This window comes from Lichenostomus cassidix, chromosome 9 (assembly GCF_008360975.1).
Source record: "Lichenostomus cassidix isolate B80296 chromosome 9, HeHo_3.0, whole genome shotgun sequence".
Taxonomy (NCBI): Eukaryota; Metazoa; Chordata; class Aves; order Passeriformes; family Meliphagidae; genus Lichenostomus; species Lichenostomus cassidix.
The window spans coordinates 17,380,667-17,402,269 of NC_139490.1; the positions used below are offsets into that span (position 1 = coordinate 17,380,667).

General features: G+C 41.7%; 1 long non-coding RNA gene across 4 annotated transcripts; it reads left to right on the forward strand.

The window, feature by feature from the left end:
- Positions 1-1,941: 1,941 nt before the first annotated feature.
- Positions 1,942-20,866, forward strand: LOC146433383 (uncharacterized). Of its 4 annotated transcripts, XR_014854095.1 has the most exons (7): positions 1,944-2,817; positions 3,412-3,747; positions 4,046-4,145; positions 4,623-4,687; positions 4,786-4,887; positions 12,791-12,901; positions 17,583-20,866. It is a non-coding gene; the product is annotated as an uncharacterized LOC146433383 (long non-coding RNA). The 4 variants fall into 4 exon arrangements; XR_014854094.1 differs by having other exon boundaries at positions 1,942-2,817; positions 3,412-3,534; positions 4,623-4,887; XR_014854093.1 differs by having other exon boundaries at positions 1,945-2,735; positions 4,623-4,887.
- The last annotated feature ends 737 nt before the right edge of the window (positions 20,867-21,603 follow it).

Sequence of the window (21,603 nt, forward strand, 5' to 3'; positions counted from 1 at the left end):
AATGGAGAATTCAGAGTAACAGTGCTGGTTTTTGCCCCAAAGGGGTTTATTCTCTTCAGCAGATTTCACAGGAATGCACTCCCAGAGTTCATTTGAGCTGTGCAGCTCCCATGTGTCCCTTAAAGCATATTACTGTTTTTGCTGCTGTCCTGAGCAGTGCTGCTTGTGATGTGGGAAAGGTGTTGCAGTCAGGCTGACCTTGTTAATTATTAATTATTATTAATTATCAGCGATACTTCCATGGAGACCAGGTGGTACCCCTGGGCACTATGCCTTAGAAGAGCCTACGAGGTTGTAATTTTTCATTTCCATGGCTGTGATGGGCTGGAGACATTGTCCTCCCTCCCTTGTTCCCCAGCCTGGACCTTGGCTGAGGTCAGATGTCACCTTGGCAGAAATCCTGCAGCTATCAGTGTCCTCTGGGCCAGGGTGGCACCTCTCCTGTGCAACCAAAGAAAGGACGGTTGCTCTTGGGGAATATTTCTTCAAATTTTGAGCTGTTTGAAGGAGATTTTGAACCAAACTGGAATTGGGAAGATCCCAGCAATGCCATCAGCACAGTATCAGGCAGCGCTGGTCCCCAAAAGCCCTGCTGCTAGCACTGGAGGGTTGTAGTTTAAATCAAGTTCACCTTCTGTAGCTGGGTGAGGAATGCAGCCAGCTGGGTGTTTCTGGGGTGCCTGGGTTCAGCCACTCAAATACTAAGTGTCATGGGTGGAAAAACAGATTCCAGTTCACACCCACAAAGATGTTTCACAAATTGTTTAGTTTCATTGTGAAATTAAAAAGAACCTTTACTTTTTTTTAGGTAACATCAGTTTCAAAATGTTCATTCAGTGAGGGTTAAACACTTGGGTCCTCTCCCTTCTTTTGATGATTTGTTGCTATTTTCCCCTTTTAGCTGCCAAATCTGAGAAATCCTCTCAAAACATTTTACCCAAATCATGTACTTCCAAGCATATGGATTTTACTGAAAGATTTCCTGGCCAAAAAGACATTTTTTCTCTCCCTGCCACTCATTCTTTCCATACATTTATACAGTAGCGTGAAGCAGGTGAATCTATGTACACACAAAGCCTATATATTTCCATTTCATTGATGATGAATATCCCTGTCTTTGAGCTGAGTGTGGAGTCGTGCAAAAAACAGATGTGGGGGTCATTGTAGACATGTCAGGAAAAACAAAATGTTTTTTGACAATTGCAAAGCAAAAGCAAAAAAAGGGCATGTTATGCTCTAAATCAGCAACATGATTAAAACTAGAGCTGCGTTTGAGGCCTTGACCTCAGTTATTTTACCCTTTCCCTTGCAGGGAAGTACCCTTGGGCCATTGACTGATCCTCTATTGAATGGGTTACAGACCCCTGACATATCTTATTTCTGGCAGTGGCCCTGAACATAATTCTTTGTTTATAGGAGCCTCCGAGAAAGTTACATGAATATGTAGGCTTTTAAAAGTAAAATTAAAACCTAAAGCATTTCATTCCAATCAGCTCAGTAAAATGTATTCTCCATGGGTGAATGGAGAGAGTAGCCACAGCAATATTCTACATTAACTTACTTTCATACATATACATGTATTTATATATATGGGGCAATTATATCCCAGTAATCTGCTGTGGATTACTAGCCTTTAACCACCCCAACAAAAGATAATATAAATCCTTGTTTTTATGGTGCTCTTGAACTTACTCATTATTCTGTTCTATAAAATCTTGTAATTAATTAAATGGGCTGAGGCATTTTGAGACATTCATTTTTGGAAGACTTTCTAAAATAAAAAAAACAAAAACAAACCCCACTGGTGAGCAGAACAAAGCCATCATGAGGAGCCTAGCTCCCATCCCATTTTTGACGAGGTAACCTGCCTCCCCCAGGGTTAATGGGCATTTATAGGTGCAGGTGGCTGCCTGTTGCCAACTTTTTAATGATGCTGAGGGGTACAGCAGCTCAGGTAATGAACTCCTGCTTCCCACTTGGATTTTCAGCCTTGCACTAAGCATCCTGCTGATGAAACTCCCCAGACTCCATCCTAATCACCTTGGGGAGGGATTTATCAGAAGGCAGCCATCACAGCAAGAAGCCTGTGAGCTCAGAGAGGCTGCAGAGCTGTGGAGGGAAGGAAAGGACCTGCTGTGCTGCTCTGCTGCAATCCCTGCCCTGAGCCAGTCTAGGAGAGCTGCCTGAGGAGTGGGCATTGGAGGTGCTGCCAGTTTCCAGTAGGTTTAAATCCAAATGCTCCTTAAGGATTCTGGCCTCACATTTTCAGAAGAGCTGTGGAGGTCTGTGCCCTCCCATTGCCATGTGCCATTGGGATCACCTGCAAACTCAACATGTAAAAATTCAGCACAGGGAGTGCCTGGTTCATCTGCTGGCCACATTAACCTCTGTCTGAGACCTTACCCAGCCACCACATTCCCAAAGTTCCCAAACTATGAAAGAGCATTTACTTTTGCCCTTTCAGAAAATTGTTAAAATCCTGTTGCAAGAAAAGGCTTCTGCAAAAAAAAGGGTTAAAATTGAATGTTGATATTCTTCCACAATTAAAGAGGCTGTTGGGTTGATTAAAGCAGCATAAATGAATGGCCTAGGAAAGGTGACACTGACAATTAAGGAAATAAGGATAAATGAGTTGATCTGAGCCTGCAGGTGGTATGAACTGATTTCACTGGGAGCGCCCTGACTTGCATCAGCTTAAGCATCTAGTCCTTATCTAGGTGCCACATGAAACTTGGGTAATTTTGTTTGTATATTTCACCAGAAAATATATTTTAAAGTGTGGTTTGGCAGTGACTCAAGCAGTGATAGCACATTCAGGTTGGTCTTTTTGTCTGTTGATTTTTTTTTATGTGCAATGATCATTACTCATTACTCATACAAATATTTGAAGTACGTGTTGAACAATACAAAATAATGGTATCCAACAACAGGCAGGAGGGTTTCTGTGGAGTCCTGCAACTCCTGCCTTTGTCAGCCTTTGTTTTCAGGTTCATGTTACAATGGCAGATGGGTTTTATTTGCCCAAAAAGTTTGGATTGCAACATGACATCTTCAGAGTCTGTTTTGTCATTTTTGCAGACTCTCTCAGAGTGTTCCACTGTGGCTGCTGAAGGGACAGGACACCTGTGTGCCTCTGGAGCCCTGGGTGTGGCAGAGCCAGGGTTCAGGGCTTTGCACCCCTGAATAAGCCCTCTGTTGTGTTTTCAGTAGCACCAGCAGGGCAGTGTTGTTTCAAGTTTTGGAGATTCTGTCCCGCACTATGCACTTGCAGGGTGGCTCTGGGGGAGGAGAGCCTGAGCAGTGGCTGAATATTCTGAATATTTGCAGGCAGCAGCTCTGCTTTTCCTGTGCCCAGGGAGGCTGCTCTCTTTCGTGTGCATTAAAAAATGTCTATAAACATTTCTTCCACAGGTGTTGCTTCACTTCTCACCTGCATTGTCTTCACACCAGGCTGCAGCCTGTTAGGAGCTGCTTTTGACTTACCCAGGGTTTTGGAAGTGATTCGTTTTGGAGCCAGTTTATCATCCTGAACAGGTGGAAGAGATCATCAACAATTTTTAATCAGCTTTGAAAGTGGGTGTAGTTGATCCAAGAACAAAAAAGCATTCACCAAGCACTAAATCCAATCAACCGTGGGTGACTGATTACTTTTAGCTTTCTTAATTGATTGACTGTGGCATTTCTATGAAGGAGCTATTCTGAAACCCAGGGAAATCCACACAAATGTTTCAATTCTTGGAATAACTTGTAAGTGATGTGTTAAACCTGTGTTTGACTTCAACAGCACTGTGTATTGTAAGCCAAATATACAGATGGGTGTGCAAGAGCTCTGCTGGATTAGTGGGTGGATTTTTCCTCTTGCTTAGTAACAAGTTAAATAGTGGAAGGCATAGGTTTATGGATCCTTTGAAAAAAGTTGAGGAGTTTTTCCCAGTTAAAAGCTCCTGTAATCCTGCCCAGTGGCATCTAGCAATGGAGATCTAGCATCCAGCAATGTGCTCTAGGGCAAATCATTAATGTCATTATTCTTTTATTTTCAACACAGTAAGACAACTCCAGCTGGCAGCAAATGTGCCTAATGCACAGAGATGCCTTTGGTATGATACAGAGAAACCTGTCAGAAGGTGACTCAGATCCAAATAAAGGTACAACCCCTCACTGAGCAGGGCTCAATCGTCACCCTCAGCTCTCACATGTGTCTGGTGATGGGCTGAGACCAGGGCTCTCGTGGGTTGATTGAAAACTTTTGAAAAAATGCTCCTGAACATGGTAATTTTAGCTATAAACAGTCAGAGTCCCTGGGAGCAATCACCTTTCCGGTAAAGCACACTCTTATTCCTGGGTCAACCACTTTTCTTATAACAATAAGAAATTTCTTGGGAGTATTTTAATAAAAAATAATATCTTTTTGCCATAAAACAACATCAATAAGTCACATCAATCTGTTCCTGAGCTTGGCTTGAGAGATGGGATGGGAGTGATGATGTATTAAAATGAAAGAGATTCAGTTGGTAAAATACTTTCCCTGGGGACACTTTTTACTTGTGAATAGGGGTAGTCTGGTTCAGCAAAACGACAAATACACTGCTGACGTTGCATCTCTTTTCTACCCTGACTTTCAGCTGCATTATTTTTGCTTCCATGTGTGGTGAATGCAACTGGTTGTCTTCAACATGACCTTTCCAAGGTGTATAAAGCCAGCAGTGGTCAATGTGTATCCAGCCTTTGCCAGCTGTGCAAATCATCCAAGGTGTAACCCAGCTGCTGGGCATCTTTTAATTGCAGACCACAATTACTCTGCTCCCCTGCTCTTGGCTCCCCAGCCAGCCAGCAGCTGCTCGGGAGGGGAGAAGAACTCACAAGAAGCCAATTCCCTGAGGATGCAAGGTCATTTTTCTGTCTTTGGGCTGGGTGGCAGGTCTGGGGCTTGTTATGATATCAGCAAATGCTGTCTCCATGAGAATTAAGAGCTGAAATTACTGAGGTCCTTGCTGGCCACACTGTGCTTCCAGGCTCAGCTAGGGATGCACCTGAGTCCTGCCAGGGACATCCCAAGGGATTCTGTTCCTGGGCTCAGATGCTGGGAGCAACAGCCCTGGTGCTTTTGTGGTAGGTTTATATCACAGCAAGCCTTTAGCTTGGCATTTGCTTGGGGAAAGCAGCAAACTACAAACAAGTGTGTTTTAAATCAGAAACACCTGCAAGATTATGCAGAGTTTGTATGTTGTGTGTTTTAAATGAAAGTGGGGGCATATTTTTTTCTTGGCTTACAGTTTTGCAGTTTGTTGAAAAATTACATGGTCTCCATTCCCGCCTTCTAAAGTTAATTGTTGTCAAGCACTGAGCCAACTGAAATAAGCTTTTGTTACTGGGAGTGGAGGAAGAAAAGCTGAGCAGAATCTGTTTGTGTTCTAAAAGCACACACGGCCAGTTCTGGGACGAGCTCTGTTTTGTGTTGCCTTGATCAAAGAAACCAGAGGGAGAACAGAGCAGGGCCTGGGCTGGGCTGGCAGCAGGCAGGAGGTGCCCTTGGCAGGTTTTACCTGACGTTCTCCTCTCTCCAGAAACCTGCATGTTTTCACTACATTACCTGTTAATTACTCCCCACCCTCTTACCAGCAGTGCCAATGCTGAGTTTCTTCACCTGTGCTTGGGTCTCCAGTCCCTCTGTGCTCTCCTTCGTGATGCAGACAAGCTCAAGTCAAGCTTTCTCTGATGAAGTCCTGGTTTATTGGTCATCTGATTGCTTCCTTCCTATGTTCATCCCAAATTAATCGCACTTCCTGTTCTTCAGCTCCTATCTGTGTTTGGGTTTTTTTCTTTTCCCTCATTAAACCTGCCTTATCCCTCACTCTTGACTATCCATTGGTGAGGAGTTTCCATTTTCCCCAGCCATGGATGCCCTGTGATCCCCTGGCAGTCTCAGGGCTGGAGAGGCTCATGCTTGTCACAATGACACACAGAGAGCATCACCCCTGCAGACAGAGACACATTTCAGGAGAGAAATGAAAAGCAGCTCTCCTTAAATGACGGAGGAAATAAAGACAATGTGCTGCCAGGCCCTGGAACACTTCCTCCCTTTGTTCTCTGGCAAGGCATTTGTGGAACACCAGGCACGTTCTGCTGTGTGTGGTTTGTGTCCTGAGGAGGAATTTGCCCCCTGAGTGTGGCTGAGGAGCTCTCTGTGGTGTTGTCAGCAGACTCAGGGCTGCCCAGGCAATTCCAAGTGTCCCCATAACCCAAACAACTCCCTAGCACAAGACAAGTCACCAGAAAATGTTTCTAATTTTAACCCTTAATTTCTTGCTGGAATAGAAATCTTTTTGCTCATTCATGCTTTTCCTCATTGGGTCTAATTGTATTGACTGTCGAATGGACTTGTACTAATGCTAAGCCCTTTCTGCTTGTATTAAAAAGGGATTTCCAAGGATTTATAAGCTTACTTTTTTGAATCAGAATGCCATGTTGGTTTATCTCATAATCTTTAATATCTCATTACCAGCAGGAACAGCATATGGAATCTTAAATTGAGCAACTGAAGGTCTCAGTTGTGAACAAATTGTGTTCATTGTAAAGTCTGAATCAGTGCAGAAAATCCCCTGTGTCTCTCCCATAGGTAACTGCATGGACTGCATTCCTCCCTGCAGATGCAGTGACTAGCAGTGCAGTATTTACCAAGGGCGATATCAGACTGGTGAGATTGGAGCTGCCTTGCTTCATTGGTTTCATTTTGCAGCCTTTTCTTTCCTCTTTGGCTCAGTGTTGTGTCCTGGGGCTTTGGTTCAAGTGGAACCCAGCTAAAGCAGCTGCCTTTCAGCTGGTTTGTAGATGATATCTGATATCAGTGGTGCTGCTCTTTTTGTTTATGTATCATTTTGTAAACCAAATGGTATTGTTTTAATGGGTTTGCTGAAGAGCACAGCCAAGCATTCAGCTCATGAACTGTCCCCTTTGATTCACTGCTGTTTGAAATTCACTGTGTGACTGAGCAACTGAGTTGCATGGAATCTTTTCCTTTATGTTGCCTGAATCAATCCAACTTTCTCAGTGAGAAACTGTAATTTAAAAGAAAAACACGCAAAACTGAAAAACCCTATTTATATTCTGAGGCCTGGATTTTTAGGAGTGCAAAGCAGTGTTAAAGATGGCTTAAGAAGTCAGCTGGAGTTTTCCTGGCATGAAATAGCACAAAGTTAGTGCAGTTTGTCTTACAGCACTTTAGTTCAGTCCCAGCATTGTAAGCAGGTATAAATCTGAGCAGCCCTGGTGAGTGAGGAGTTTGTCTCTGCTTCAGTCTGGGCTCCAGGCTGGGAAAAGTTGGTCTGAAAGTCGGAGGCAGCTGGGACAGAGCTGCAGCCAGGCTGAGAAACAAAAGGCAGGCCAGGAAAGAGGAGGAGAAAAAAGGCAGAGGAAAAACTTCTAACACAAAAACATGGAAAAGAACACGTTACAACTTTTTCAAAGTGGAGAATTTGTTCATTTTTAGGGTTGTCACAGTGAAAAGTGAAGTCCCAAATTAATAGTGTTCACTCTTCTCTGATGAATTAAAATCACATAACTGTGTTTACGAAGTATCAAAAGAAAAGATAATCTAAGAAGATAAAGTTTGTTGTGTGTGAAGGAGTTCAGAACACTCCTGGACCCAAGACATCCCTGGATGTGGCCTGAGGAGTGGATGTTTGTAATGCATTGCATATGTCCCTCCATGCACATCTGATCTGGGGCTGGCAGTCTCTGCTGTTATTTCACTTGATTTGTATATTTTTAAAAACCCCAGCTCCTTCCTCACTGAAGATGAGGAGATTATTTTTTATATTTGTTTTAATTGGACACGAGTAAAGCAGATTCCTGACAAAGCAAAAATCCAAACATTTTTCCTTCTGTTGCTTTTTAGAGAGCAAATATTTTTAAGGGTTTGGAGGGCTCTGCAAGTCAAGTGTCAGAACTGGGAAATGAGAAAAAGTGGGAGATGGAGGGGAAATTGTGATGAAAAAGAATGGCAGAGTCCTGGCTGGGAAAAACAATAATGGATATTATTGCCTTCTGGGTAGAATGAAAGGACTGAGCCCTTGGCTGGTGTTAATTGGTCCAACTCTTCCAAAGTTGGTAGAGGATTGATTCACAGCAGTTGTAATCCTCAAGTTAAATCCCAGCTCCTCTGGGAGTTTTATCATTGTCTTCAAAAGAAGAAAGATTGCAACCTGTGTCTTATTTTATTCACTTAGCCAGTGAATCTCTTAAGAGCAAAAGAACTGGGCTCAGCCAGCATTTCCCTGGGGGAGGAGTGGGGGTCAGGCTGCTTTAGGAACTAGGAATGTGGAGCTAGCTCTCTGGAAAAATTGTCAAAAACCTTCCAAACAAGCCTTTGTCTAATTTTGGTAGTTTCTGTTTTTTCCCAGCTACTATTCAAAACTGCTGAACTGCAAAATTTTCAAATCCAAGCCAGGTGAAAACTTCAGCTCTTGGCTTGTTCCTGAGAAGAGTTTGGGTCTGTGTCCAAGCTCCAGTCCTAAATGCTGTGTTCTCACACTCAGGGCACACAGCTGAGCTCCTGCTGCACACACACAGCACTGCACACATCTCATCTTCACTGCCTGCTCTGCATGGGGACAATCGCTGATCCTGGCTTAGCAGAGGTAAAATCAAGGAATCCAAACACCACTGCAAAGTGTAAACCAGGCCAGGTGATGGGGGATGATGAGATTTAAGGACAGGAATGACAAAAAGTGGGGTCCTTGACTGGACTAGATGTCTACCTGGTGCAGTCAATGTGGGATTGTCCCTGAGCACCACTGCTGAGATTTCAGAGATGCCACAGGCCACACAAACCCTCAGGGACAGAAAAACAGCATAAAGCTCCTCTTTTGCATCTTTTGTGGGTTTTGTTTCCCATGGCTTGTAACTAGTGAACCATCAGAAAGCTGCTTTTAGGTTGCTATTCAGGCTTGGTTTGGCAATTTCCAGCTCAGCCTCCTAATGAACTGTGTGGAGCTGCAACCTGTGGATGCAGAATATCGACACATTCCTCGTTATCCTACTCATGTATGGTGAATTTAAGATACTAAATTCAGCTTCCCTGAGGAATAAACTTGGCTCTGCTCCTCAGGCTCTGGCTGAAACAGTGCAAGGAACATCAAAATCCCACTGTCAACACCACACAGATACACACAAAGCCAAGACAAACTCCCCTCAGAGCCCAGCACACATCCGTACACGGCTGCACGGGAAACAGGCACAGAAAAGCAGTGTATACATGGCTCAAACATGAGGATATTCCTGGGGAGGACTAGCTTGCTTGCCCTGAGTCTTTTTCCTGAAAATTTGTTTCTTTTTTTGTTGTTGAAAAGAAATGACTGGATAGAAGCGAACTCTCCTTTGTCACAGAAATGTGGTCTCGTTAGGTGGCATTGGCAAAATATCTGCTGTTTGGGGATGTTCTGTTCAAAAGGAGATTTAAAATTAGAATAGAAGTTTTTGGCAGGAATTCACTTGTTTTTTATGTGTTGAAAATAAACCAGAATAGTAACTGCTGTGCCAGAATAGTGGTATTTTAAGGACTTTCAAAAGGTAAAAGACAACAGACATGAATTTTTTGTCCTCTTGGTGTTTTCTTTGTATTTTTCCCTTTTCTGGTGAACCTTTCCCCTGAAATTGTTTCTCAGCTTATACTCCACGCAGTTGTGGTCTTCTCAGCATTACCTTTAGTTTCTGTTTTATTTTCCCTTTGTTCCTGTACTGACTTAGTAACTAGATTTTCAATTCCTTTCTTTGTCAGATTGCTGCCAATCCCTGTAGTGCCTGAGAGCTGCAATATTTCATCCCATTATTGTTTTCTGTAATTGTATACCAAATACAGGCTGCTGTTGTGTTTGATGAGAAATGAGCAGTGGTCCACAGCCATCATTATCTGAAAGCTCACTGTAGACATCCTGATATTGGCAGCATTCTTGCAGGAATGCTGTTAGCAGAGATGGAGGCTCATGCCTCCAGCTGTAGATTTCCAGCCCTAGACACCTTTTTGGGGAGGGGAAGAACAGGAAAATTGGGGTAGAACAGGAAGACTATCTGGCAGGAGAGCAGGATGAGTAATTACAGTGGGGAGAGCTTGGCTGGGGGTGTGGAGAGGAAGAGTTTCCTTTTGGTCAGCTTGAAGTGATGACCTGTTTTCTCTGCCAAGCCACATCCCTTCTCCTTGGAACTCTTAGCTGTTTAGTCTGTTCTCTAACAAACAATTGTTTTCTCTGTTTGAATATGAAAATAAAAAACAATCAGGGAGATCAGGATTATATAATCAGATTCCAGTTTTTTAATTTACATGCATTGTCACAGCAACCCTAAGTTTGTGAATAGATGGGCTGAGACCCCAAAGGTGTTTTACTTGCCAATTTTTTCTGGGAATTTAATTTAGGAGTTATTAGTGAAGGGCACCTTGGGGAGTGTAACAGAACTGTCCAGGCATCAGATAAACTTTGTGTGGGGACAGGAGAGTTGAGGAGAGCTAGAGCCTGGTGGAGAAACCATTACTTGGGATAGTCTTGTAATTCAGCATAAATCAGCACCACACCCCTGACAGCAAACGTGGGCAACTCACATCCAACAGCAAGACAGTTCAGACTGCAGATGTGGAAACCATTCAACATCAAACTGGCACAGACTTTAATAAGGACAAGCAAAGAGTCAAGAACAGCCTGGCGCACAGATCCTTCTCCTGGCTCCTGCTTAGCTCTTGAGAAATGGGTCACAAAAACCTGTGAGCACTGCTGCAGCTATCAATGCTGGTAAATAGCTGAAGCCCCTTTAATTCTGCCCAGCTTAGGGGAGTTAAAAATTCCATCACATCACACCACAGCTTCCTCTTCGTGCTGCACAGCCACTCCATAAATCCACACAGCTCTCTCCCTCTTATCTGAATCGCAATGCAGTTATTAAACAAATTGTAAGTCTATTTCATATCCTTTTTACTACTTTGAAAACTGCACAATATAAGGCTTAATAAAAGCTGAATGCTCCAAAACTGCTCTTAGAACTGAAAATATGACTACATCAAAAGACTTTACAAGGGCAGGATTTTAATGGCTGAATAATACGCTGGAACAGAGCAGTAATTTCTTCTCGAATGCTGGGATGAATTATTTATGCTTTGACAACATTATGTGTCTCTAAAGCAGCTTTTAGTTATTCGCCTATTGGAGGACACAGCTGATCCTGCTGCCCACTCTTGTAATTACATTAACCTCTTGACACTACATGACAAGCTTTTCCTGTGAACTGCGATCAATAGCCCATAACTGCTACCTATTTAATAGGGCCATGGTTACACTTCAGTTCAGATATAATTAGCTCTTTTCCCCCTTCCTCTTTTAACAGAGTGTGGAAAAAGCCCATGTTGTTTAAATTAAAAAAAAAAAAAATACACACAACAAAATAAAGGCTGTTAAGGAGAAGAATAAAAGCATTCAGATCGCTGAATAGGCAAGTAATATGTTCCCTGAGTTTGGTTCAGAAATGTGCAGCCCTTCCATTAGCTCCCATCTGCATTTAAAAGGAACGAGGAGCCACAGCACATGAGCACTTTTAGGAATCAATTACAGAAGTGTTGGTACAGGTGGGCAAGGCTGTGACATGATACAGTTGAAGCACTCGCTGATAATGAGATAAAGGAGCTTCATTTCCTCTTTGTTTCCACCTCACTTGCATATGTCATTGCATACCACTGCAGCTACGTTGTCTCAGGGATATATTTAGATTCAGATAAATATATATAGAGTTTGAAATGAAAAGGTTTGACTAATTCTGTTAACACTTTTAGACAAGTAACGCTTTCTTGAAGTTAATCTTTTTGCTGTTATGGACTATTTTAACAGACTAATGAACACAATATGAAAGAGATTGATCTTCATCTTGGTGTAATAGAAATTACCTATCTAGGGGCCTTTAAAACACCTTTTTGTTCCTTGATCTGTAGGTAGGTGGCTATGCTCAGGCCATTGCTCCACATAACACTGCTCCAATTTTAATTTAAACATTTATGTTCTCGACTCCAAATAATCCTTTACATTTTCATGTGCTACTTGGCAAAATGGCCTTCAGGAGCTAAAGAGGTTTTGTGGGTTTTTTTGATTTTGTTCCTTGGTTGGTGAGTTGAGCACTTTATGTTGCTGCTCATTTTAACAGAAGAGGATAAATGCTTTTAATTAAGTTTTATAACTTTTTAAAAATAGAGTGTTTGCAAGAGTTGTATTCCTTCAATCAGGATCCAAAGAAATCAAGCTGATGAGCTTCTTTCCAGATCCTTCAAGAGACTTCCAACCAGATTTGCACCAAGAACAATAAATGCTGGCAAACCAATATTGACAAGGCAGTGTTGGTAAGGAGAGAACCTGAGTGGTTTCTCTCATCAGAAACACATCTCTCTAGATCCATCAACCCTTTCAGTTTAGGTGCCTCTATGTTTTTAAGAACCTCATTCAAATTTCAAACCTTTTGGAGTTAGATGCTTAAATTGATGTAACATCTGGGTCTGAGGACTTGCTTCCCTTCTCTGAAATTACTGGAAAATAGTCTTTACCTGCTTGACTTCACTGGCAGGAAGTGATTTCTTTCTTTTTTCCTTTTCTGTTTTTGTGAGCGTACCTGTTGTGACAAGTTTTTTAAAATGCAAAAATTACAGACTCTAACTTCAGCTTGTAAGTAGTTATTCCCTAAACTTCAGCTTATAAGCAGTTATCCTCTGAAGAAAATATATTCACTGGTAGTAAAAAGAATATCTCTTGTTTACTTGTGTTTGTAGTTACTTAGGTGGTGCCACAGATCATGGAGAGCCCTCCTGACCCTGACCATGCCTTGCTGTCCCTGAAACAGAACCCAAACTGCTCTGTGACTTTGGTTCTCTGGAATAAGGGTGAGGTTTGGTGATTAACAATATGGAGTCCCAGGAAGGCTCACCTTTGCTTAGTAAACATTTTATTTCCTATTTCAAGGCCATAACAAAGCCCTGGTTTGCCCTGCCCTCAAAAGCTCAGAATAGAATAATAGATATGAAAACATATTTCTGCTATAAAAACTTCCTTATCAGTGTGTGCAGTTGCTATCTGGACACATTTTTTTTTCAACACAGACAGATTAAAAGAATTGTTAATACTCCTAAATTAAGAGTAATAGCCCTGTTTGAGGTGGTAACCAGATGCTCCTGGGAATAGCACTGGAGTAATGAACTATAATGTAGAGATTCCAGGGAAGCTCTGAAACGCCTTCCCATTTCTCCCAAGAGACAAAAGACAAGAAAGAGAGGAGCTGAATAAGCAGTTAATAATATATAATGAGTTAGAAGTTTAACATTTATGATGATTCATAATTATTGTAAGAAACCAGTTTGTCAATTCATGAATTCAAGACGAGCTTGTTTTCCTGCATGCTGCCTATTGCCACTCGCTGTAGCTGTGAGGTGTTGCACTGCCTTTCAACAGAACTTCATTTTTGGAGACATTTTTTCTTTCCTTCAGCATGTCTGTCAAGTAAGCAAAGGGTTTGGCTAGGTTTTCTGTTCCTCCTCCTTAAATTAAAAAAAAAATATATATATAAAAGGATGCCAGTCAGATTTCCTAAGATATTTTTGGTAACAGAATTTCCCTCTCACAGATTTGTTGATCCCAGAAGCTGACAAGGTGTGTTAAAGCAAGTTCTTATAAAACTGCTGTCCTAAGAAAAATGATAGATTATCTGCTTCTCAGAAGGCAGACATCCTCTTTTTATGACTTCTGAGTGTGTCAAATGTTCTCAAATGTGAACCTCTTGTAGCCTTGACAATGTGGAGAATAGAGAGAAGGAGACAGAGGTGAAGGACCAGAGGGGAGGGCAGGGAAAGGAGGAGAAGCAAGGTTGGCTCTCAGAGCAGGGCAGAGACAAACTCCACAGCAGCTGAATGGATTGGTCTGTGTGACACACTGACATTTGGGATGGCATCAGATGAGAAAAGGGTCATTTATCAGCTTACTAACTTCCACAATTAACAACCCGTCCGCCCCAGATGGAAACAGTGATAATTTTCTTACTATTTTTGTAGGTTAGTTCTGATAAGATGTTGGAAGATCTCAGTCTTTCTTTGAGGCTCCCCTCGTGTTATTTAACATCAGTTATGCTTTCTCTACCAAAGAAACTCTCATCTATTTAGAAAAAAGGGAACGTTTCATAATTCCCAGTTCACAAAGTAGGAATTGAGGCACACTGAGAGGTAGTTATTTTATTGAAGGTCACCCAGAGAGTATGTGACAAAGCCAGGAACAGAAGTCAGATCTTCAGGATATCAAACCTGTTCTTTAATGGCAAAGATATCTTTCCTTCTGCATTTTTACTGTTTGGAAAAGGCTGAGAAACTCTTCCTGACTGTAGATTTGTTTAATGGTATTACAAGATTAACACTAGTCATCTGGCTGGAATTTTCACTAACAAGTCATATCACTATGTGTTTATTTAATATGAGATAACCTTTCATTTTCCTGCCGGCAAATATTTCATTTCAGAGATACTAAGCTGACTAAACTTACAACTTGCATGAGCGATATGGAATTTGAAGTTAAACAGCAGACTGTTTGTTATATATATGACTGATAGCAAAAGGGATTTCAGTTCATAATTAAAAATAAAAAAATCAGGAGCTTGTCAGCATTCAAGTGAGGGAAGTCCGCATTGGGAAATGCACAGCATAGCTGAAGCATTTATGCACCTATTTATTTTCTTGCACACCCATGTGATTAATCTGTGTGCTATCAGCTGGGCTCCCAAACAGTGATTTCCTCAGCTCTGTATTGCACAGAGCAAGGCAGGGCATGAAATGAGAGAGAGCTGCTTCGGTTCTCCTGGGCCTTTCTTTGTGCTGCAGCAGCAGGCAGAATGAGGATTGTTATGAGCAGGGTGTTTCTCATCCTGCCAGGCCTTTTCCTACAGCCCCTGCCAATTTGGCCTCACAGTGGGGTACGCTGCTCTTTGAAGGCTCAATGAGCTGAGAATGTGGTTTTGATTCTTATCTTCAAGCAGATTTGGCACCTTCATCTGCCGTGGGGAAGGGGAAATGAAAATCAAACCTGGAATCACCTGTATGGCAATGCAAAGCACTGCTGTGGGGCTGGCAAGACACAGAATTGCACAAGTCCTTTAAGGACAATATCACCCCAGTTTGGGAGCTTCTGTTCCAGAGGACACTGGTGCATTCTTTTCTCAGATGGAAGAGCTCAGACACCTACTAAAGGCACCTGAATAAATAAAGTCTATGAGGGTTTCAATGAGGTAACACTGGAAGTCACAGAAAAAGATATTTTCCCTCTTGTGGGCTAACCCACCCATTTGTCTATATATTATTTAACAATGGTCACCTAAGAATGGCAAGCAAGGGGTATCTCATGTCCCCTTTGAGATGTCCCAGCAATAGTATTCCATTACAGCATATAGGATCCATAATGGCTTGAGAGATACATTCTCTGTATCCAGTGTCCATTTTAAATAGGGAAGGAGAGAAATGGTAATACGATCACACTCTCCATAGGCTGGGAGTCGGGATACAGCTGGGCTGCTTCTGTTGAAAGAAAAGCCTTAAACCTAGCAGGACAATTTGCTTCCAAATTTGTTTTTCTATTGCATTATTCCAGTTTGTTTGGGGTTTTTTTATGCTTTAAAACAGGATTTCAGCTGCTGCATAGCAGCTGTCTGCAGCAAGCCAGTTTTGAAGTCCACCAGCTTGTTGAGGTGAGCAGAGCACAGGCTCTGTGAAGAGATAAAACCTGGAAACCTGGGCACTGCATTTAGCTATAAGTTTTATCTGCCTTCTCCCAGGGCAGGTCCAGCCCTGCTCCTGTATCCAAGGCAGGGAGCAAAGCTAAAGGGAGAGAGTTGCAAGATCCCTGCAATGCCAGGGAGGTGAGAGAAGCTGCTGAGCATCCCTGTGCTCCTTGGCATGATGGCACCGGGCTGGGCATCCCCTGGGGTTAGAAATCTCTCTGTGGCACTGTCTGGCCAGACTTTCAGGATGATTTTCCCCTCATCTATTTCACCTCACACCTCTCATCCAAATCAAGGAGATCAAATTATTATTCCCTAGTCTTATCCTTTCATACCTCGCAAGTCTTCTCACTTGACTGTTGTTTAACTCTGTGTAGCCCAGCTAAACCTCCCACAAAATCATATATGTAAAACTAGAGGAAAAGTATATTTCCAGTGTACTTTCTCCCTTTTCAGTATTTATATACAGCCTCTGCTGATTTTTAAATGTCATTCATATTTTGAAATTATTTGATTAAATGCTTCATTAATTTTGCTTGCACTTTAGTTAACTATTGCAATACCTAGCAGTCTCTATCAGGTTGTTTGTTCATTTCAAAATCAGTCCTGCAGTCAAAGGAATTGACTTCCAACTGCTCTGCAAGGGTCTATACAGAATGTGTGGTATTATTTTTGCATCTTAACTAGATGAACATAACCCTCCTAATCACATTCCTGTGGGAATGATCATGTATAGAAAGTTAAGATTTGCTTTCCCAAGCATTCAGAGAAAATCTTACAAAACTCAATTTCCATAGTAATTGTAGAAAGCAGAGGTATCACAGATACTCATATCCATGGAGCATCTCTGTGTTTAAATGAATATCCTTATGAGATTTGTTTATTTCTTGAGTGGTTTTGCATTATTCACCCCACTCCACTTCTGTCTATGGTCAAAATCTGATTTATCAAGATAAAGCTGTTATTTCCACAGGTAGATGTAACTCTTGAACTGAAAATAAAGTGAAACATACCATGGGAAAATGCAAACTAAGATATATGAGCACAAGACCTTTCTACAGCATGCTCCAAATTGGCAGGGATATAGCAAGAAATGATGTAGTAAAAAGACTTGGGATTGATTGCTTCCATAAAATTAGCTTTGATCTGCAACGTGATATAACCGGAAGAAAGGCTAGCACAGTTTGAGGCTGCATTGATTGGAACATGTCCTGGAGCAAATAAACCAGAGACTGGCTCTTGCTTTAACTCCTTGGGGTTTTTATACCCTGTTTCTCTCCCCAAACTAGCAGCTCTCAGTGATATTCTGGGGCCTCAATTACTCTGTATGCATCCTCATGTTTGGGATGTCTTGTAAAGATATCAGTGACCTGAAAAATACTGATGGCAGAGAAATAAATTGGTCTGGAAGGACTGCTGTATAGAGGTAAACATAAGGTGTTCTGGTAAAATTACATGCTTAGCAGGATAGCAGCTAAGTGGCAAATTAATGCAAAATAATGTAATTGATGTATATAGTGGAAAAACAAGGATTCAGTCACACCAGAGGAGCTGTGATATAATTTGGAGCAGTAGAATGAACATGAAAAGAAAAAACTAATTTGAATATTAGGAAAAATATTCTGAACTGCCTTTAGCCTTTCAAATAACATCCCAAGTGAGGCTGTGGGGGATTCTTGAAAATTGATCCTATAGGTATTAATTAAAGAGCCAATAAACCTGCATTTGAGAGCCATCTTATCTCTCCTGGAGGGATTGCCCAAATGATCTGAGCAATATTTTTTTGTCTCTATCTCCTCTGGTTCATGCAGAGGAAAGAGAAAAGCAGCAGTGATGTCTTCAGCACAGGTGGTGACCTGAGTGTGGATGAAACACTGAGTCCCCCAGCCCTGCAATGCCAAATGGAAAAGGGCAAAGGAAGGAAGCACCTGGATGGGTGGATAGCAGAAGGCACAATGCAGTGCCCTGCTGAGAAGAGCATCAAGGAAGGAGAAAGCTAAATGCACCACAGGGGTTTTCAGAGAGAGAAAAAGCAACAGAAACCTGCTTGGAGGACAAATGTGTGCTCCTGTAGCTGAACCCACTGAGGCATTGGCAGCTCTACAGCAAAACAGCACACAATGATTGCCATCCAAGGGTTTAGCAAAATGCTTGGGTGCTGCCTGAAGGCAAAGGGGGTTGTCTCCTTGCCCTGCTTCAGCTCTTTTTGCTGAATTGATCCATGGGCTGCCACAGAGGAGGGCTGGAGCCCACACACCTCTGGAGCTGCCTGTCTGCCTCTGCAGGGTCTTTCCCAGCTGTGGGTGCCTCTCCCTCAGGCTGGGGAGACTTGCTCCTCTTTTTATTTCTCCTGGGGTTTGATGGGATTGAGGAGCTGTTTTACAGACCTGTGTACAGGTGGATATATGTTTTCATGTATTTGAGGGAATCGAGCTGAGAGGAGTGAAGATAAAAAGTGTTTTCTGAGTGTGTAGCAGTAAATTCAATAATATATTCCCAAATGTTGTGTTAGGTAAATTACTTCAGAGTGTGAGAGGGTAAAGCATCATTTTGTGTAATGAACAAGTGATTCATTTTGTGAAATGATGAGACCATGTATTTTTGCAAAAATCTATGTGATTTAATCTAATTTTTACAATATATAAAGGAATTTAAAACGTAGCACTTGCCATTAACTGTTTGGAAACGTTAAGAAAATTGCAGCTGTTGGTTTGCTGCTTGAGTAACGTTGTAGTTATTCTCCTTATTTTTGAAATGTTTATGATCTATTTAATGCATCTTTACTTGTGTTCAGGTAACTTAATTGTTATATTGCTTTCTTGTACCAGAGCTTCTGTTAAATGGATGGATAATGCAAAAATGCTAACACTAGTGCATCACTTTTTTTCTGTCTAATTTTCCTCTGAAAGATGGACTCCTATTGATATCCCTTTCCCTTGTAATCACATTGGCAATTGTTTGAAGGATTGATGGGAAAGCTTTTAAACACGTGGATGTTCCAATTGGCTGTGAGTATCAGTAGTGGAAGTGCTTTTGAGGTCATGCAATGACAGCTCAGCACTAGTACAAGGTAACTTTTCTGACCAGGCAGCAACTAATTAATGTTGCTTGTGCAATGAGAAATGACTTTACACAGCAACTGATAGAAATCAACCCATAATGTTAAATCAAGGAATACTGGGAATTTTTCAAGCAAGTGAAGATCACAGATACTCTGCAGCAGAAAAAAACAGATTCAATTTCTCAGATAAATGACCTCTGTAGGTTATTCATCCAGGTCCCATCAGTGTGGTGCTCTAGGTTTCCTCTCTCCATACTCCTCAGAAAATATTTGCTTTGTTTTTCCCTACCTGATTGCTATAGTCTTTTAGAGGATATTTGTTTTTAAGCCCCAGTCTCTGTTTTTTCCTTTTGCTGCCTGAGGTTAGTGAGAACTCTGTGCCTCAGACATGCAATAAAGCCCAGTAGCAGAGGAAATAACAGTGCAGTTAACCTCCTTAACACTGATAATAAATAAGCGCTAATAAGATATGTACCAGGGTGGCAATTGCCCTGACATAATGAAATGCACTCGTTTAAATAAGTGGTAGCTGGTGTCATCATGCTTTTCAGTGAAGAACCTATGCAGGCACTATATTTTCTGGGTAATTTACGTGTCAGGTTTCGTAGGCAGCTTAGTTGCTGTTAAGACATTTCGTCCAAATGGCCCAGTTTTCATAAATTCTTGACACCGAGCAGAACCCTTTGTTTTTACAGGTGCCTATCTCTGATCCGAGCTGCTTCTTTAAAGATATTGCCCCAGCTGGGGGGGCTGAGCATTCTTAGAGATCCTGTCTGTGTCTTCCCCTTTTTGTTTAAACTGCATTTCCCTGGATTAAAGCCAGCTCGATCGAGGATCTTGCTCTCCATTCACTGCCATGACTCTTGATAGAGCACAACATCTCTGCCATCAATTTAGGTCCTTGCAGATCAAATAGCTCTCTTCATCTCACCCCACTGACAGCCTATCATGACAACGGCGTGGATATACACACTCTGGAGCTGCAGAGGAGGTTTGCTTCATTGTAAATTCTCCAGGGTGACTTAGTGAGGTTTTTGAATGAAAGGCTAAGGTTGTCTTTGCAGTAGGCTCTATCCAGGAAAATGCAAAATACCCCTCCTCAAATACATTGTCTCACAGCTTGGGCACTGAGCAGAGAAACTCATGTGCTGTAATTGAATTTCAATACCTCCAAAAAAAAGAAGGGTACTGAATAACCAGGAGATGTTTATAAGTACCAATATTAATTAGACAATCATAGTTTATAAAAGCCACATGAGGATGTGATTTGTGAATCGTAACTAAGTCTCAGGGATTGTGCTAATTTATTATGGTTTGGAAATAGAACTGTAAATTTGTAAGCGTTGTGCCTCATTATTACCATTATTATTTTTTTTACTCCACAGTTCCCTTGACACTTATTGTGTTACTAAAGACAAGAATAATAATACTAGAAAATGGTCATGTTTTATCTCTGTAATATTGCTGGCAAATTGAGACAGCATGGTAGCAAAATCACAGAACTTTCCTCTGAAGTGCCCATGTCTTTGGTTTATGGAGCTTGTTAGATTTTCGTCGTTGCTTGGTTGCAAAAAAACATCTGTTCCTGCTTTTGGGAAATATTTGTAGCACTTTTACAGCAGGATTTAATTACTGTCAGTGAATGGTGGTTGGGTGCCATACAGTACTAAAAGATTTTTATCTGTACTCCTCTATATCTATGAAGTGTAAATGACAAATAGGATCACTATTTAACTGTGACTGTAGTAACAAAGGCTACTTGCTGGAGAGCTATGTGGTGAGAGAGTTCAAATGATGGTCAATACTCGAAGGATTGGGTTTCAGAGTTGCTCAAAAAGTGATGTGATTTGTTTCTTTTTGAGCTCCATAGCAGAATGCAGCTTGCTAAATCCTAAAAGTATTAGCCCCAGTAAAATCTCTACCATGAGCCTTGGGTGAATCTGAGGTACAGGGAACTTTCTGGGCAGCTGCAGTCAGTGTTGCTTTTGGTTTTTTAAGTGCTGATCACTCTTGGCTCTGAGTGCTATGCTTTTGATGGAGCTTTGTTTTAATAAATGATTTTGTTAGGTTGTAGTTGTCCATCTGCTGTTTGGGAGAGATCTTAGACATTTCTGTTATTGTGAAGATAAAATGTGATTTTTATACTGTCTGGAAAGGGGGGGCATCTCACTCCTCTAGAAATATCTAATGCATAAATGTGACTGATGGCATTTGATGACAACAATTTCCCTGGTAATTAGAGAGAAGCACAATACCTGAGGCAGCAGTAATGCCAGCTTTGCCTCCCTCCCTTCTCTTCAAAAAGCTTACACCTTTCTGATTTTTCTAAAGCCTGCTTTCTCTCTGTTCTACTAGAAAAATAAGCCTTTCCCCACATCTGATGACTTCCCTCATTTGAGTTATCTGTGAATTCTCTGATCTCTCCATCCTTGCCAACTGCAATAGCTCCAGAGAGAGAGCCAGCAGCAGGTCCTGCATTCTCCAGATGAATAGCAAGGAGGATGACTTTGCAGGCATAGAGCCAGCCTTGTCACAGATGTTCCTGAAGCTCCAGTTTGGCCTGGGGAATCTTTCTGCTGCAGCTCCCTGCTCTGCTCACACCCTTTTCGTGCAGTATTTGCATGAGGAGGAAAGAGCCTGGCTTGGCTGGTAGGGGCAGGCCTGGGAATTTGGGGAGAAGCTCCTCAGTGCTTATGCATGGGACATTTATTACATATGGAAATCATGATGTTATAGCTTATAAGGAACATTTATATTAGGGTGGCACCCAC